Source organism: Pelophylax lessonae (genome assembly GCF_965119305.1).
Source record: "Pelophylax lessonae genome assembly, chromosome: 4".
Classification (NCBI taxonomy): domain Eukaryota; kingdom Metazoa; phylum Chordata; class Amphibia; order Anura; family Ranidae; genus Pelophylax; species Pelophylax lessonae.
In genome coordinates this window covers 385,505,702-385,524,202 of record NC_138771.1, presented here as the reverse complement: position 1 = coordinate 385,524,202, position 18,501 = coordinate 385,505,702, and positions in this window count along the sequence as shown.

The window sequence follows — 18,501 nt, the reverse complement described above, 5'->3', positions numbered from 1 at the left end:
AGTACCCTTAGCCTAGACAATTCTAAACTCCAAAAGGGAAATCACAAAATTTAATAAAAGTACAAATTGGAATAACTCAATTACACACTGATATGCACTGGAAAGAGACCTCATACTGAAATAAAAAAATGTCTAAATTACCTCACCAGCCATGGCAAAAAAAAAGGGCATTTTCTAGGGTAATAAGCAAGAGTTTGTTAAACCAATTACATGCAGGGCTAGTGGGCCCTAGGGGGCATGTATCAAAGAAAAAAAAAACAATTTAAATTCTGTTTAGCTGGGAGCAGTAATTTTAGTAAAACTTGGAAAAGGTGAAACATTAGGAAGATGCCCAACACTGACATGTACAAAGAAAACAGTGTGTTCAGATTGCTGGACAATGACCGTTCTTAGCCTCTTTGCTCTGTTTGCCAACACGAAAAGCTGTGAATTATGTTCAGTACCAGGTCAAGGTCATCCAGTGCACAGGGAAAAGATGGCAAACTGCGGCAGGATGAGGCTAAAGCTTGTAAACAGGGTGCAGAGTGCTGTGTCAGCGAGTAGAGATCACACAGAGACCAAGATGAAAGAGAATAATGTATTCAGAAAGTCCAAACAATGAATAACTAGACCAGGTGGGTAGGCACAGCCGACTAAAGCCACTTAAACTGTAGCAGAGGAACATATCTTCAGATGATGCCGATAGCTTCTGCAACAAGGAGCGGGAATGTGGCCTGGCCAGTCCACACCCAAATGGGAGGCTTCCTAATGGAGATAGAGTAGTCCCTGCATCTCTCGCTATTCCTCTGGAACCTATCCCTACCACTATGCGCTGTCCCTGCCAGAAGGGGAACCTGTCCCTACACTAGCCAGCCACTCGCACAAAGAGCGCCAAACCCTGGAAGCCAGAGTCATAAATTGACACGGCCCTGACCTTACTTTGCAGACGTAGAGCCGTCAAATACCCGCTCTCCTCTATGGGAGATCAGATGAAAACGGACCCCCTGTCCGTTTTTTCATCCGATCCTATCCTCCAGACAGATGGAAACTAGGGTTACCACCTGTCTGGATTTCACAGACCACATCGGGTCAGAGAGCAGAGGGTGTCAGCGGACATGTCATCACTGACACCTGCTGCCCTTTGGAGATACATGGAGCATCCAATCAGGTCTGCCTGAAAGCCCGTGTGAAAGGGGCCTTAGAAATCCTGAAGGCAGTGATTGGTTTTTGGGGTCCTGTTTGCGGGCTAGACTGCCAAAAAGTCTCACACATGGGGTGGCTCCGTACTCGGGAGAAGAGGCAGAATGTATTTTGGGGTGTAATTCCATATATACCCATGGCATGTGAGCAATATATCATTTAAATGACAACTTTATAAACGTTTTTTTTTTTTTTTTTTTTTTTACATTTTTCAAACCCCTGTGACAAAAAAAATAATATTCTATGGGCTCAACATGCCTCTCAGAAAATTCCTAGGGGTGTCTACTTTCCAAAAAGGGGTAATTTTTTTTGGGGGGGGTTGTACTGCCCTGCCATTTTAGCACTTCAAGAAATTAGATAGGCAGTCAAAGTAAAAGCTGCGTAAATTCCAGTATATACACCATAGTTTGTAGACGCTATAACTTTTGCGCAAACCGATAACAATACGCTTATTGAGATTTTTTTTTTATCAAAGATATGTAGCTAAATACACTTTGGCCTAAATGGGAGACAAAAATTTAGTTTATTGGATATTTTTTTTAAGAAAAAGTAGAAAATGTCTTTTTGTTCCCTCAAAATTTTCAGTCTTTTTTAATTTATATCACAAAAAATAAAAACCGCAGAGGTGATCACATACCACCAAAAGAAAGCTCAATTTGTGGGGAAAAGGACAAATTTTGTTTGGGTACAGCATTGCATGGCCGAGCAATTGTCATTCAAAGTCACGCAGTGCCAAATTTCAAAAAATGGCCTGGTCATTAAGGGGGTAAATCCTTCTGGTCCAGAAGTGGATAATGACCCTCTGGTCATGTTGGTGATGTTACTGAAAGGAAACAATGTCCCTGCAGCGGTGGTGTCATCGAAATAAAAAACTGTACCTGCGTTGGCGGTGTCACTCAAAGGAAAATGTCCCAGCATCACTGGAAGGAAAAAATTACCCTGTGTCAATGGTGTCACTGGTAGAGATGGACGAACATCGGCCGGGGCGGTTCGCGAACGTCAGCCGCGGCGGGCCCCATTGACTTTAATGGGAGGCGAACTTGAAAAACCTTTTAGGTCATATTTGCAGCCACAAAAGACGTACTAGCTGTGCACAAATAGTCCCAGCACATGGACAATGTCATAACAGAAGCATTGCAATTGGAAAAGTTGCCCTAAATGTTTTGTTTTTTTTTTTACAGCAAAAATTTTTTTTTTTTTTTCATAAATCAGCCAGAACTGACAGCAGCCAGTAAATACATGTCTAATACATATAGGGTCCATTCACACATCTGTAAAATGGGTCCGCATCCATTCCACAATTTGGCGGAACCTTTACAGACCTATTGATTTTCAATTCCAGTCTGAAAAAATAGGCATTCACAGGATAAAGAAGTAAGTGTCGGCCATTTCAGGCCCCAAAAATTAGCCCACATGCGTTTACCTGACAGCTAAGAATGTTGTATTCTGTGGCTGAAGGTACATTAGGCATTCACAGGATACAGAAGTAAGTGTCGGCCAGTATTGGCCCCAAAAATTAGCCCACATGGGTTTACCTGACAGCTAAGAACGTAGTATTCTGTGGCTGAAGGTACATTAGGCATTCACAGGATACAGAAGTAAGTGTCGGCCAGTATAGGCCCCAAAAATTAGCCCACTGGGTTTACCGGACAGCAAAGAACGTAGTATTCTGTGGCTGAAGGTACATTAGGCATACACAGGATAAATAAGTAAGTGTCGGCCATAAAAGGCCCCAAAAATTAGCCCACATGGGTTTACCTGACAGCTAAGAACGTAGTTATCTGTGGCTGAAGGTACATTAGGCATTCACAGAATACAGAAGTAAGTGTTGGCCATAAAAGGCCCCAAAAAATAGCCCACATGGGTTTACCTGAAAGCTAAGTACATAGTATTCTGTGGCTGAAGGTACATTAGGCATTCACAGGATACAGAAGTAAGTGTCGGCCAGTATAGGCCCCAAAAATTAGCCCACATGGGTTTACCTGACAGCTAAGAATGTTGTATTCAGTGGCTGAAGGTACATTAGGCATTCACAGGATAAAGAAGTACGTTTCGGCCAGTATAGGCTCCAAAAATTAGCCCACATGGGTTTAACGGACAGCAAAGAACGTAGTGTATTTGATGGCTGGAGGGACATTAGGCATTCACAGTATACAGAAGTAAGTGTCGGCCTGCATAGGCCCCAAAAATTAGCCCACATGGGTTTACCTGACAGGTAAGAATGTAGTATTTCTCTGTCGCTCATTGACAGACATAGTCCTCCTTGATTAATATCAACTCGGGTTATACTACCCTCTACAGGAGTAGGACTAGACAGGAAAGAAAACGTTCTGGCCACACCCTAGGGGCAGTCCCAGAGAGTATATCCTCTCACTTCCTGCTACAGCAAATCAGTTTTTTTTTTGTCTAGTTAGGAGTAAGGACCTAGATGCCTTGCTAGGATCTTCGGTCCTGGCAGGATTTTTTTCTTGGAAAGATTTTTTTTTAGACAGCTTTTTTCTCCAGTGTTCCTGTGGGATCTTCAAGCAAGCACACTGGAACTGGGCGACGGGCTGGATGTTGAGATCCAGTGGTCACCCCAGTTCAGCCTACGAGCGCGTGCAGGCCATAGCTCCGCGATGGGTCGGCCGCGACATAGTCCCACTGGACGGGGACTGACCCTGCGAGTTAAACGTCTCGCCTGGACGCCAATGACCAACAGAGTGACGGCGTCCGTATTGGTCGACAGCCCCCCCACCCTGGTGGAGAGGGGTTCTGTCAGGAGTTGGCGCCCGCCTGGTTCCGGTATGGTGAGTAGAATGTTCCCCCTCTCCCCCTGTCGGGTTTGTGGTGGACGCGGGCCCCTCTCTGGGATGGTAGGATGGGTCTCCCCTCTATCCTATAACAGGTCACAGATCCCCCAATTTGAGTGTGATTTTTTGTGAATAGAAACCAGGAGGCTTGGTTTGGGAGCTGACTATCTAAAGTCATTGTAAGACTGTAAGGGTGACTGAAGTCAGTGGCAGTACTAAAAGGCATTACTATTGAAGTAAAAGGTATCCTACCTGTCAGAGTGTGTACACAGGCCGATGCCTATGCCTGAGTTACTGCAGTCCAGATCGCCATTCCTCCAGCAACCGGTCACTTCCACGGGCTGCACAGCCTCCCGACGGCCCACGGACCGTATGCGGCCCGCCAGGGTCCTGTACCACCGGCCAGGCTTATCACCATTCATGGTGAAAGTTGTGGGGCCGAGGCACTCCCGCAGGCCGCCAGGCCGAATACATACATCCCGCAGGCCGCTGCTAGCCGCCGCTATCCTACACAGGCCGCCGCCATTGTCTTGCAGATCGCACGAGGCCGCCATATTGGCGTAGCCTCGTGTCTCCAGCATGGGGGTGGCCATGTTTGAGGTGACCAAACACCTCGAGGAGCTATGGGGAGGCGCCGGAAGGCCTGTAAAGGGGCGGAGCCGCCTCCTTTCACCCGGGAAAGCAAGCCAAAGACTTCCTGTCTGTAATAGACAGTGCTGGAACAGGTTGTATTGAAACTTCTGAGCATCAAGTGGTGAGCCTTGGGGTCTCTCTCTCTCTCTGTAGGGGTCCTAAGCAGGTAACACTGAGGGGCGCTGTGGCGCTGGGGGTCTAAAGAAAAAAAAAAGTTTTATTTTTTTTTGCAAATTATTTTTTTCCGGCAAGTGTCTGGAATAATCATGGACCCTGCCACACAGGTACCCCCACCTGATCCCCTCGAGGTGGCCGCAGGACCCTCCAGTTCACAGAATATTGATGCATTTACAGCAGTTTTGGAGTCCTTGGTATCCCGGGTGGAGATGGCCTGTCAGGGACGGGGGTCAAGAAAGCGACCCCCGCCTACCCCTATTTTCATCTGATACTTCAGATTCAGATTCTGAGATGGTCATTGCAGCTGCAGGTCCCTCTGCAGGGGCTGTTGTCTCAAGTAAAGTTCCCTCAGATAGTGAGGGGGACAGTTCTACCTCCGCCATAGCACAAGAAGAAGCATTGGTGGACGCACTAGTTGTGTCGGTCCGGGAAACCTTAAGACTTGAGGTTTTACAGGCAGAGGTAACCGAGATGGAAATTCCCTTTGGTACTAGTAAACCTACCAAGACGGCGAAGGTTTTTCCCTTACCCAAATGTTTTGGTAATAAAATTAAAGAGGAATGGGATCATCCAAAACGTACCCTTACTGTTTCCAAGCGCATTGCTAGACGCTATCCATTTGAGGAATCCCTCATTAAGAAATGGACGGTACCACCAGTGGTGGATCCACCTATTTCCAGACTGAATAAAGCCACTGTTATCCCGTTGGAGGACGCTCCGTCCTTTAAGGATCCGGTGGATCGGAAGATGGAAGCAGAGTCCCGCACTATTTTTTCCCTGATAGGGTCAGCCTTTAGACCAGTGATTGTCATTGGTTTAGTTTCACAAACATTAACGGAATGGGCAAAATTGTTACGCCATGACCTAAAGGGGAAAGGTATCCCCCAGGCAGCATCTGATTTGATGGAACAAATTATACAAGGACTGCAGTTCGTCTGTGACTCAGCCCTGGATGCCACCCCCTTGTGAGGGCATGCATCGATGTCAGCGGTAGTCCTCAGACATGTGCTGTGGTTAAAATGCTGGTCGGCGGATCTAGGTTCCAAAAAAGCCTTGGCGAATCTCCCCTTTCAGGGGAATCGCCTATTTGGGGCCACCCTAGATGAGATCATTAAGGATGTCACTGGGGGCAAGAGCACTTTTTTGCCGCAGGCTGCTAAAGCTAAAGGACCTCGTAACAAGCGTGGACCTTTCTTTGCCGCTCATAAAGGGTTCGTTCGCTCCGCTGGGGCGAGCGGGAAAGGCAAAGCCCCTCTAGGAGGGTTCAAGAGGCGCTGGTCGGGCAAACAAAAGGCCGACTCAGCCAAACCTGAAGTTAAGGCTAATACAGCCTGAAGGTGCGCCCCCACCCGGCTTAGGGGTGGGGGGACGTCTTCACCGGTGTTCAGATCTAGGGCTTTCCTGAATCCCGGACTAAGGAGTTCAGGAGATCATACGATCAGGATACAAGATCGAGTGTCGATCACTGCTACCGGTGCAATTCTTCCCTTCCAACATTTAGGTGCTACAGGGAGCGGTAGTTCCCGTTCCCTGAACAGATCATTTTCTTTACCTTTTCCAAAGATCATTCTCAGTTCCCTCCAGGAATCGGATCCGGTTGAGCAAGCGGACCAAGGAGCCTCTAGTCTGGTGACTTCGGTCTCTAATGCTCAACCAGGAGAAATCATCACTCCTGATAGGAATCAAGTTTCTTATAAATGTGTGGGAACAGAGAGCGATCAGACTTTGTCGGATTGCCTGGACCAAGCAGCTCTAGGGCAGCCTGGTTCGGATCCAGTCAGACAATATCAGGGTGATGACTTAGGTCGATCACCAAGGATTTCACCATCTGTGTCTTCATCAGAGCATCCCGGAGGTGGATCTGTTGGCATATCGGCTCAACAGGAAGGCGCGGAGGTTGGTAACGCGCGCCCGCGATCCTCTAGCGGACATAGCAGACGCGCTGAACGGCCTGTAAAGACAGTGTCAGCTACTATATGTCTTCCCTGCTCTCAGATTGCTGCTGAGATTTCTCCGCAGGATAGAGATGGAGGGAACTCCAGTTATCCTGGAAATTCTAGGCTAGCCTCGTCAAGCCGGTCAGGCCGACTTGGACATGCTAGTCGCGAACGCTCCTTGGAGACTTCCTCTCAGGGAGGATCTGCGGTTTCAAGGACCGATCTTCCATCGTGCTTTACAGTCGCTGGTTTTAATGGCCTGGCCATTGAGACCCAGGTACTGAAGGACAGAGGGTGTCAGCTTCAGTTATTCCTACTCTAATTAAGGCAAGGAAAGCGACTTCCAGCAAAGTCTATTATCGCACATGGAAGACTTATATCGCGTGGCCGAATCGGTGACCCGAATCTTGGCTTTTCTGCAAAAGGGGGTTGAGCAGAAACTATCCTTGAGCACTATCAAGGGTCAGATTTCAGCATTAGCAATCTTCTTTCAGAAGCCTTTGGCTACTCATTCCTTGGTGCGGAATTTCATCCAGGTGGTGCGGCACTTGGCTCCGCCAGTCCGCGCGCCCTTACCGCCCTGGGATCTTAATTTGGTTTTGTCGGTTCTGCAGAAACCTCCCTTTGAAAATATCAGGGAGATTCCCTTGCTTACATTATCCCAGAAGGTGGCCTTCTTGGTGGCTATCACTTCTGCACGCAGGGTGTCAGAACTGGCTGCGCTATCATGCCATTCCCCATATCTAGTGGTTCATAGGGATAAGGTAGTTCTTCATCCGAAGCCATCCTTTTTTCCTAAGGTGGTTTCAGAGTTTCATCTGAATGAAGATATTGTGCTACCTTCCTTGGGTCCTAAGCCCAATCATCCTCAGGAATGTGCGTTGCATTCCTTGGATGTAGTTCGGGCAATCAGGGTATACCTGAAGACTACGGAATCGTTCCGTAAAACGGATTCACTTTTTGGGATCACGGATGGCCCCAGAAAGGGGTTGCCTGCGTCTGCCGCGACTATCTCCAAATGGATTAGATAGACGGTGGTACAGGCTTATTCTATTTAAGGGTCGGAATCCTCCGTTCCCTGTTAAGGCGCACTCTATTCGGGCGCTTAGTGTTTCCTGGGCCTTCCACCATCAGGCGTCAGGGGTCCAGGTTTTCAAGGCGATTACTTGATCGTCGGTTCATACCTTTACAAAATTTTATAAAGTTGATGTGATGGCATCGTCGGATGCCTCATTTGGCCGCAAGGTTTTGCAGGCCGCAATTTGAGGAGACCGTTGGTCTACCTCGAGGGTTTGTTGGGTTTTTTCACTTATGCCTCATCTTTTTGCTCGATGATGCTTCTGGTTGGCTCTGGTTGGGCCTTCTGGATTTTGATTTCTGTTATCCCACCCCTCATTTGTGGCACTGCTTTGGGACGTCCCGAGTTGATATTAATCAAGGAGGACTACGTCTGTCAATGAGCGACAGAGAAAAATGGATTTTTGTAAAATCTTACCGTAAAATCCTTTTCTCTTAAGCTCATTGACAGACGTAGTACCCGCCCCTCTGTTTTTGAGTTGGGTTGGGTTAAATTCTCTAAACACTGCTTTGTGACATAACTGATTTGCTGTAGCAGGAAGTGAGAGGATATACCCTCTGGGACTGCCCCTAGGGTGTGGCCAGAACGTTTTCTTTCCTGTCTAGTCCTACTCCTGTAGAGGGCAGTATAACCCGAGTTGATATTAATCAAGGAGGACTACGTCTGTCAATGAGCTTAAGAGAAAAGGATTTTACGGTAAGATTTTACAAAAATCTATTTTTTGTGGCTGGAGGTACATTAGGCATTCACAGAAAAAATAATTGTCAGACCTGAAAGGCCCCAAAAATTTGCCATTGAGTGGACATGAAATGCCTTTTATGCCGCTGTACGTAGCGAAGCCAAGGACCAGGAATTGCTGTGGGTGGATGGCGGTCTGGCGGATATTTGTGGCCTGGCATGAGGAATTTCAATGAAACATGGTCTACTGGTCACATGTGTTGAATTCCTCAGAGATCCATGCCTCGTTCATTTTATAAATGTGAGGTAGTCTACACTGTCATGAGCTAGGCGAGTGCGCTTATCGGTCACGATCCCCCCTGCTGCGCTGAACGTCTTTTCGGACAGAACACTGGATGGGGGGCAAGCCAACATTTCCATTGCAAATTGTGCAAGCTCTGGCCAGAGGTCAAGCCTGCCCACCCAGTAATCCAGGGGTTCATCACTCCTCAGAGCGTCCACATCGGCCGTTAACCCGATGTAGTCAGACACCTGTCGGTCTAGGCGTTCCCTCATGCTGGATTGGGAGTACAGCTGTCGATGGTTGGGCTGAAAGAAGGATCTCATATCTGAAGTGACCAAGACATCTTCAAACCGCCCTCTTCTTGCAGGCGCTGTTGGATTGCTACCCGCAACTGTATCTCTGTGACTGGAAATTCCTCTGCCAGCGCACGGAAAAGCAGAATGCAGCATTTCACGCAGCAAGGCCTAGAAGACCTGCATTCTGACCGCCCTCTGTGATTGTGGTAACATTTCCGCCATTTTGTGTTTGTAACGGGGGTCTAAGTACGTTGCCACCCAGTACTGCTCCTTGGCCTTTATGCGTTTTATACGGGGGTCCCCCTTAAAACACTCGAGCATGAAGGCCACCATTCTTACTAAACTGTAAGCAGTGTAGTGGCCTGCTTCCAGCTCATCATCCAGGATAATGTCATCCTTGTTCTCCTCCCCCCATACACGGATAACACCAGGGATCCCAGAAAGGTTTAAAGCATGCTCTTCTTGCTCCTCCTCACCCCCCTCAGCACCATCCTCCTCTGACTCCTCTTCAGACTCCTGCTGTTGATTTGTCTCAGATGGAGTAGCACCCACTGGGAATTCATCCAACATTGCGACTTCCTCATCTTCCTGCTCCTGCTCCTCGACGGCTTGATCAATGAGATGACGCAATGCACGATCCAGAAAGAAGGTGTAAGGTATGATGTCACTTATGGCGCCCTGGCTGTGACTGACCAGTTTGGTGATCTCATCGAATGGCTGCAGAAGTCTGCATGCGTCTCGCATGAGCAGACACTGGCGAGGTGAAAAAAACCCAAGCTCCCCAGAACCTGTCCTGCTGCAGAGTTCGAACAGGTAGTCGTTAACTGCACGTTTCTGCTCGAGCAGCCTATCAAGCATATGCAACCTTGAGTTCCATCGCGTCGGGCAGTCACAAATAAGATGCCTGACGGGCAAGTTGTGTCGCCGTTGAATCTCAGCAAGGCGAGCCATGCCTGTGTAAGATCTTCGGAAATGGGCCGAGATTTTCCTGGCCTGCCGCATGACGTCCTGGACCCCAGGGTATTTGCCAACGAATCGCTGAACCACCAAGTTCAGGATGTGTGACATGCATGTCATGTGTGTTATTTTGCCCTGTTTCTGCACGCTCAGCAGATTGGCACCGTTGTCGCACACCACGTTACCAACTGTCAAATTCAGTGGTGTCAGCCACTGATCTGCCTGTGAACGCAAAGCTGAAAGGAGTGCAGGACCAGTGTGGCTCTTGGCTTCCAGGCACAACAGACGCAGCACAGCATGGCAACGTCTCACCTGGCATGTGGAATAGGTTCTGGGGATCTTGGGTGGCGCAGTGGAAGAAATGGTAGCAGCGGAAGAGGAGTCGTCAGCCAAGGAGGAGAGGGAGGATGGAGGAGAAGAAGAGGCAGGCCTGCTTGCAATCCGTGGTGGTACAACTATATCTACACGGGTGCCACGGGTTACATGCTTGATGGCCGTCAGAAGGTTCACCCAGTGGGCTGTAAAAGTGATATACCTTCCCTGCCCGTGTTTGCTAGACCATGTGTCTGTGGTCAGATGTATCTTGGCACCAACACTGTGTGCCAGAGATATATTAACTTGCCGCTGAACATGGCCATACAGCTCTGGAATGCCCTTCTGTGAGAAATATTTCCTGCCTGGGACCTTCCATTGTAGTGTTCCAATGCCCACAAATTTACAAAAGGCCTCCGAGTCCACCAGTTGATATGGCAGTAGTGGGCGGGCTATCAGTTCCGACAAGCCAGCAGTCAAACGCTGGGCAAGAGGGTAATCCGGCGTCATCATTTTTTTCTGATCCAACATTTGGGCCACAGAAGCCTGCCTTTTTCCAGAACAACGGGACGATGGCATCATGGAAGGTGGAGTGGAGGGCAAATGTGAGGAGAGAGGAGAAGGAGAAGGGGCTGGACGGTGAAAGCCTGGAGTGTGGCTTTGTGGGTTCTGACAGTGTTGCTCCCATTGGGTTCGCTGATGGGAGTTCAGGTGCCTTCTTAAGGTGGTCGTCCCTAGGTGAGTGTTGGGCTAACCGCGACTTATGCATTGACTGCAAAGGCTGCAGATGGCAACACTGTTGTCAGCAATGGACACATTAAAAAAATCCCATACTACTGAGCCATGTGTCGGCGTCCTGGGAGTGCCATATGTTACTGTACATGGTTGATGGCTCGCTCCTGATACATTTGCATTCTGCTTTGTACCTCTTGTGCAATGCAAGTTCTGCCTGCCTCTCCTCCCTATCTGCTGGTCCAATTCTCCCTCTGAACTCCCTTCCTCTTCCTCTCTTGTGGCCCCCCACGTGACGTCCATAGGCTCGTCATCATCCACGTCACCTTCACCTTCCCCACCACTAACATTCGAGATCTCGGAGTAGGCAGCAACAGCGGGGCCCAACCTCCTTTGGGGGTGCACACAGCAGAGAGTGAAGAGGGTGCAGATAGAGAGGATGAGGAGGGTGCAGAAGAGGAAGGCTGAGTGAGCCACTCAACCAAGTCTGTTGCGTCCTTTGAAGTAATTGCATGCGGCTTTTGAAACTTCACAGTTTTGCTCCGGCTTACTGCTCCTGCCCTACCCCTACCACCCCTGCGTACGTGTCTGCCTCTTCCTCTGCCTGTCATGTTTTTAATTACCCTGTGACAAAAGTCTATAGAGAATCGCAGTATATCTGGAAAAAGGTAGATAACACCCCGCTTCAATATGTGGTATTGGGGGGCCACAGGTTTATTACAACAGTTCTACAAATAATTGGCCAGTAACTGTTGTCACTGTGTGTAGCACAGTCAACACAGCAAGAGAGGCTAAATTTTTGCAGGACTAAAATATTACTAATATAAAAGTATACTGTTAAATAACACCCCACTTCAATATGTGGTGTTGGGGGACCACTGGTATATCACACCAGTTGTTGAAAAAATTGGCCAGGGAGTTTGGCACTGTGTGTATCAGGCTTAACTCCGCAAAAGAGGCAATATTGTAGCAGGACACAAATACACTTGTAAAAGTATACTCAGATAACACCCCACTATCATATGTGGTATTGGGGAGCCACTGGTCTATCACACCAGTTCTTTAAAAAATTGGCCAGGGAGTTTGGCACTATTTGTATGAGACTTACAGTGCCTTGCGAAAAGTATTCGGCCCCCTTGAACTTTGCGACCTTTTGCCACATTTCAGGCTTCAAACATAAAGATATAAAACTGTAATTTTTTGTGAAGAATCAACAACAAGTGGGACACAATCATGAAGTGGAACGAAATTTATTGGATATTTCAAACTTTTTTAACAAATAAAAAACTGAAAAATTGGGCGTGCAAAATTATTCAGCCCCCTTAAGTTGATACTTTGTAGCGCCACCTTTGGCTGCGATTACAGCTGTAACTCGCTTGGGGTATGTCTCTATCAGTTTTGCACATCGAGAGACTGAAATTTTTTCCCATTCCTCCTTGCAAAACAGCTCGAGCTCAGTGAGGTTGGATGACGAGCGTTTGTGAACAGCAGTTTTCAGTTCTTTACCACAGATTCTTGATTGGATTCAGGTCTGGACTTTGACTTGGCCATTCTAACACCTGGATATGTTTATTTGTGAACCATTCCATTGTAGATTTTGCTTCATGTTTTGGATCATTGTCTTGTTGGAAGTCCAATCTTCGTCCCAGTCTCAGGTCTTTTGCAGACTCCATCAGGTTTTCTTCCAGAATTGTCCTGTATTTGGCTCCATCCATCTTCCCATCAATTTTAACCATCTTCCCTGTCCCTGCTGAAGAAAAGCAGGCCCAAACCATGATGCTGCCACCACCATGTTTGACAGTGGGGATGGTGTGTTCAGGGTGTTGAGCTGTGTTGCTTTTACGCCAAACATAACGTTTTGCATTGTTGCCAAAAAGTTTAATTTTGGTTTCATCTGACCAGAGCACCTTCTTCCACATGTTTGGTGTGTCTCCCAGGTGGCTTGTGGCAAACTTTAAACAACACTTTTTATGGATATCTTTAAGAAATGGCTTTCTTCTTGCCACTCTTCCATAAAGGCTAGATTTGTGCAGTATACGACTGATTGTTGTCCTATGGACAGAGTCTCCCACCTCAGCTGTAGATCTCTGCAGTTCATCCAGAGTGATCATGGGCCTCTTGGCTGCATCTCTGATCAGTCTTCTCCTTGTATGAGCTGAAAGTTTAGAGGGACGGCCAGGTCTTCGTAGATTTGCAGTGGTCTGATACTCCTTCCATTTCAATAATATCACTTGCGAAGTGCTCCTTGGGATGTTTAAAGCTTGGGAAATCTTTTTGTATCCAAATCCGGCTTTAAACTTCTCCACGACAGTATCTCGGCCCTGCCTGGTGTGTTCCTTGTTCTTCATGATGCTCTCTGAGCTTTAAACGGACCTCTGTGTGTGTGTGTATGTACTGTATGTATGTGTATATGTGTGTGTGTATATGTGTATATGTGTGTGTGTGTGTGTATGTATGTATGTATATATATATATATATATATATATATATATATATAATATTTTTTATATATATAGATAATTATAAATGTGCTAAATGTGCTCAAAAGAATAAATACTTAAATTCATTAATTCATACAATGTTAAAGTCTAGAAAATGTCCAAAAAAACTGTGCCGCAGTGCTCAAATTTCTTATGTGCCTTGTTTTCTTAGTGCAGGAAGGTGCTCATCAGTGCAAAGGTGCCACTCTCCCCTATTGCACCCATACTCAATAGAAATGAAGACCCACTCTGGGTCAAATGTAGCCTTAATGGTGTGTATGGAGTCCTGGGTAACATCCAGCAATAACGCTTACTTCAAGTGACTAGTGGTATTTTCCTTGGCGGGCTCAGCCCAAATGGAATAAGAGAATCATAGTGAAGTACTGTTTAAAAAAAGCCATTTATTTATGCAAGTAGCAAATATACTCACAAAGCGAATGTAAAATTATGCAGTGAGGCAATTACAATAGACTTCCTGGAACGCCATCTCGCATTGCATTCCACAAGGAGACAGAAAGTGACGTAATTGGTTAAGGTAAGCTGGAAATTACGTCAACGCGTTTCACCCGCCTTCCCGAGCGTCATCAATGAACAAGCGCTTTTTTAGCAAGCGCTGTTAATATTTATTTTTTCAGTCCATTCCCCTATTGGGTGAACAGCAGCTGCTTATCAATTTCTTATTAATTAACCAAGTATGTTTTTTTTGTATTACTATAGTGCGTTAGTGCACGTTTACTGCAGTCTATTGAAGTGCGTTGGTGCACATTTATTGCAGTATATTGAAGTGTGTTAGTGCATGATTACTGCAGTATATTGAAGTGCGTTAGTTCATGTTTTCTGCAGTATATGTTTTCTGCCTTAGTGCACATTTGCTGCAGTTTAGTGAAGTGTGTTACTGCACGTTTACTGCAGTTTATTGAAGTGCATTAGTGCACTTTTATGGCAGTATATTGAAGTGTGTTAGTGTATGTTTGCTGCAGTATATTGAAGTGCATTAGTGCACATTTACTGCAGTATATTGAAGTGTTAGTGCACACTTACTGCAGTATATTAAAGTGTATCAGGGTACTTTTATGGTGGTATAATGAAATGCGTTAGTGCACTTTTACAACAGTACATTGTAGTACATTAGTGCACTTTTTATGGCAGTATATTGAAGTGTGTCAGTGTAGAGTGTCAGGGCACTTTTACTGCAGTATATTGAAGTGTGTTAGTGCATGTTTACTGCAGTATATTGAAGTGCATTGGTGCACGTTTACTGCAGCATATTGAAGTGTGTTAGTGCACGTTTGCTACAGTATATTGAAGTGCCTTAGTACACATTTGCTGCAGTATATTGAGGTGCATCAGCGCACATTTACTGCAGTATATTGAAGAGTGTTAGTGCACTTTTAAGTCTATATATTGAATTGCGTTAGTGCAGGTTTACTGCAGTATATTGAAGTGCATTTGTGCATGTTTATTGCAGTTTATTGATGTGCGTTAGTGCATGTTCACAGCCTCTATATTGAAATGTGTTAGTGCACATTTACTGCAGTGAATTAATGTACGTTTGTGCACATTTACCGCAGTATATTGACGTAAGTTTGTGCACATTTACTGCAGTACATTGATGTGCATTAGTGTATGTTTACTACAGTATATTGAAGTGTGTTAGTGCACGTTTACTGCAGAATATTGAATTGCGTCAGAGTACTTTTTATGGCAGCATATTAAAATGCATTTGTGCATTTTTATGGCAGTATATTGTAGTGTGTTAGTGCACTTTTATGGCAGTATATTGAATTGCGTTAATGCACGTTTACTGCAGTGTATTGAAGTGTGTTAGTGCACTTTTACTGCAGTATAATAAGCTCCCCCATTATGTCTGAGAGGCTAACAAGGAGAGGCAAATGTTCCCATGGCACTGTGAGGGGGTCAGGAGTGTCTGTGTGCACAGGCAAAGGTGAAAGTGGTCTGTCCCCAGACAGGGCACCGTTTCTTCTGTTTGGTGATGTTGCCTGTGCTATCCAGCCACAGCATGCAGAGGAGGTGGTGGCCTGTCTTACTAAACCATCCTCATTCACTATTATCCAAGCCGAGACTAGTGCACAGTCCACCGCACCTCCCAGATCGGCTTATTCTGCCTCCTTGCCCACAGCTACTTCTGCCAAAGCCACAGCGTCATGCATGGAGGAGTCATACACTTGTCTTTGACGATGCCCAGGCATTACTTGATACTGATGTTGATTCTGACTCTGAGGTTGAGGAAGGTAGGAAAATGAGCCTACAGAGGGGAGAACACTGGTAAACAAAAAAATTGGCAGTCATGTTCCCCCAGCCGCAGTGTATTGTAAAGTTGGGTCCAGTGATGATGATGATGATGAGGTCACTGACGCAACTTGGGTGCCGGATAGAGCAGAGGAGGGAAGTGAGGGTGAGGCACAACCCCAAAGAGGCAACCATTATGAAAGTGTGGAGAGCAGCCACCCTATTTCATCACATTGTGGAGCTGTTATCCCCCGGCCCACTTCCCAAAGCTCAGCTGTCTGTCTGCTTAGCACATGTGCAGTCGATCTCACTGTTGCAAAAACACCAGTCATTTGGGTTCCACAGGCTTGACAAGGCATTTACCCTCCCATCACTCAGCCCCTTGGCAAGAGAACCTAAAAGCAACACACAAGAGACGCAATTCTGTTTCTCCTTACTTCTCACCTTTCAAGTCTACACCTGCTATATCTCATCACCTCTCAGCAGCCTCCACTGACAGGGATGATGGTATAGCGAAGGATGTCACAGGTCTTTGCAGCAAGTCTGCCAGCAGCTCACCACCAGCTGTAGATTATAGAAGGTACATTTGTCTGCCCTAGATGCTGCAGCAAAAAATAAATACAGTCACTGACCTACATGCCCAGTGTCTAAATTCCAGCTTGTCAAAACTGCTGGCTTTACAACTTCTGCCTTTCTGTCTGGTGGATTCTGCCCCCTTCCGTGCTTTTGCAGAATGTGCTGTACCACAATGGCAGGTTCCCAGTCTCTATTTCTTTACACATAAGGCCATTTAAGCTCTGTACCATCACATGGAAGACAATGTTGTGACATTGTTGGGCAAGGCAGTCCGCCACAAGGCCCACATTACAGCTGACACGTGGTCCAGCAAGCATGGTCAGGGACAATATATTTCATTTATAGCACACTGGGTAACGCTACTTGCAACTCGGAAGGATGCAGGATGGGGTTCAGTGCTGCAGCTTGTTTTGCCCCACATCTCCATACAGCTGGTGGTGATGATGCAAGATTTGTCAGCTCCTCCTCTATGCCCTCCTCTGCAGACTTGTCCTATGAATCATATGCTGAATTGTCCTATGCTGCTGATAAAGAATGCATGCACTGTACTGTCACCATTTGAGGAGGCGACAAGGATGGTGAGTTGTGACAATGCATGCATCAGTGACACAATCCCTGTTGTGTTCCTGCTGGAGCCGACTGTGTGGCATTATAGAGAGGGCACTCATGGCAAAACAGCAGGAAGAAGAGGAGGACCTCCTTTCCTTTCAAGGCCAGCTTCCATTGGGCATTTTTCCGTTATTACAATAGTAACAAATTTAAATGAATCTGAAATAACTAAACAAAATTTTGGACAAAATTCGAACTCAAATAGTTTTCAAATCAAATTCAGAAATTTCGAATCAAATTTGAATTTCCGAAGATAATTAAATAGAATAGAAAATAAAGGAATAGAATAGAAAAGAATAGAATAGAAAATAAAAGAATAGAATATAATAAAGTAAAACAGAACAGAATAGAAAATAAAAGAATAGAAAAAATATAATAGAAAATAAAGGGATAGAAGAGAAAATAAAAGAATAGAGTAAAGCAAAACACAGAAAAATAGAATTGAAAATAAAATAGAATAGAAAATAAAGAAATAGAATAGGAAAAAAAAGGATATAATAGAAATTCGAATTTCAAATGGAATAAATTTGAATTTGAATACAATAGAATAGAATAGAAAAAAAAATAATAAAATGGAATAAAATAGAAATTCTGAAATTTGAATAGAATAAATTTGAATAAAATAGAAAGGAATAAAATAGAATAGAAAAAATAATAGAATGGGGGGGGGTGGAGGGGAGGGGAGGGGAGGGATGGGAAGTGGGGGGCGGGGGGAGGGAGAGAGGGAGGGAAAGAGGAAATAATAAATTTAAAAAATTAATTAACTCCTATAAGAAACAACTAGACCCAAAGAGATACGAGCCCTTAGGTATCTTAGCCCGTAGCAGAGCTCAGCCGAGTGATTAGGGAATGAATAATAGCAGGAGGGTCAAAAGTCAGGAATGGTGGTAGTCAATATACTGTCTTATAATGTGCGAGGACTAAACTCTCCAGATAAAAGGAAAAAATCTTAAAGGAAATCAATTATTTGAAAGCAGACATAACATTCTTGCAAGAGACCCACATAACCGATGCATCCAATATTAGGTTATTTTCCCAGAGCCATCCCATCTGGTACTACGTGGATTCTCTCAAGAGGAAGTCCAAGGGTGTAGCCATTGGCTTTGCTAGGGGCTTTGGATTTACTCTAGAGGAGAGATTAGTAGACCCAGAGGGAAGATACCTCTTCTTAAGAGGAAAAATAGGGGAAGAGGAAGTGACCCTAGTAAATGTATACAGCCCCAATGAGGGACAGGTGGACTTCTTGGGAAAGGTCCTGGGAAAATTAATGTCGTTCAAAAAGGGAGGAGTGATCTTTGCCGGGGACCTAAATCTGTGCCTCGATCCTAAAATAGATACCACCTCAAAAACCTTACGAAATAAAAAAGGTCAGACAAGGATAATTAAGGAAAAAATATTTACAAACCAGTTGGCAGATATTTGGAGAATTCTCCATCCAAAAGAAAGAGATTTTACTTGTTTCTCGAACGTTCATGGAACATATTCCAGAATAGACTATGTCCTTATAGAACACAGATGGATTGAAAGAGTAA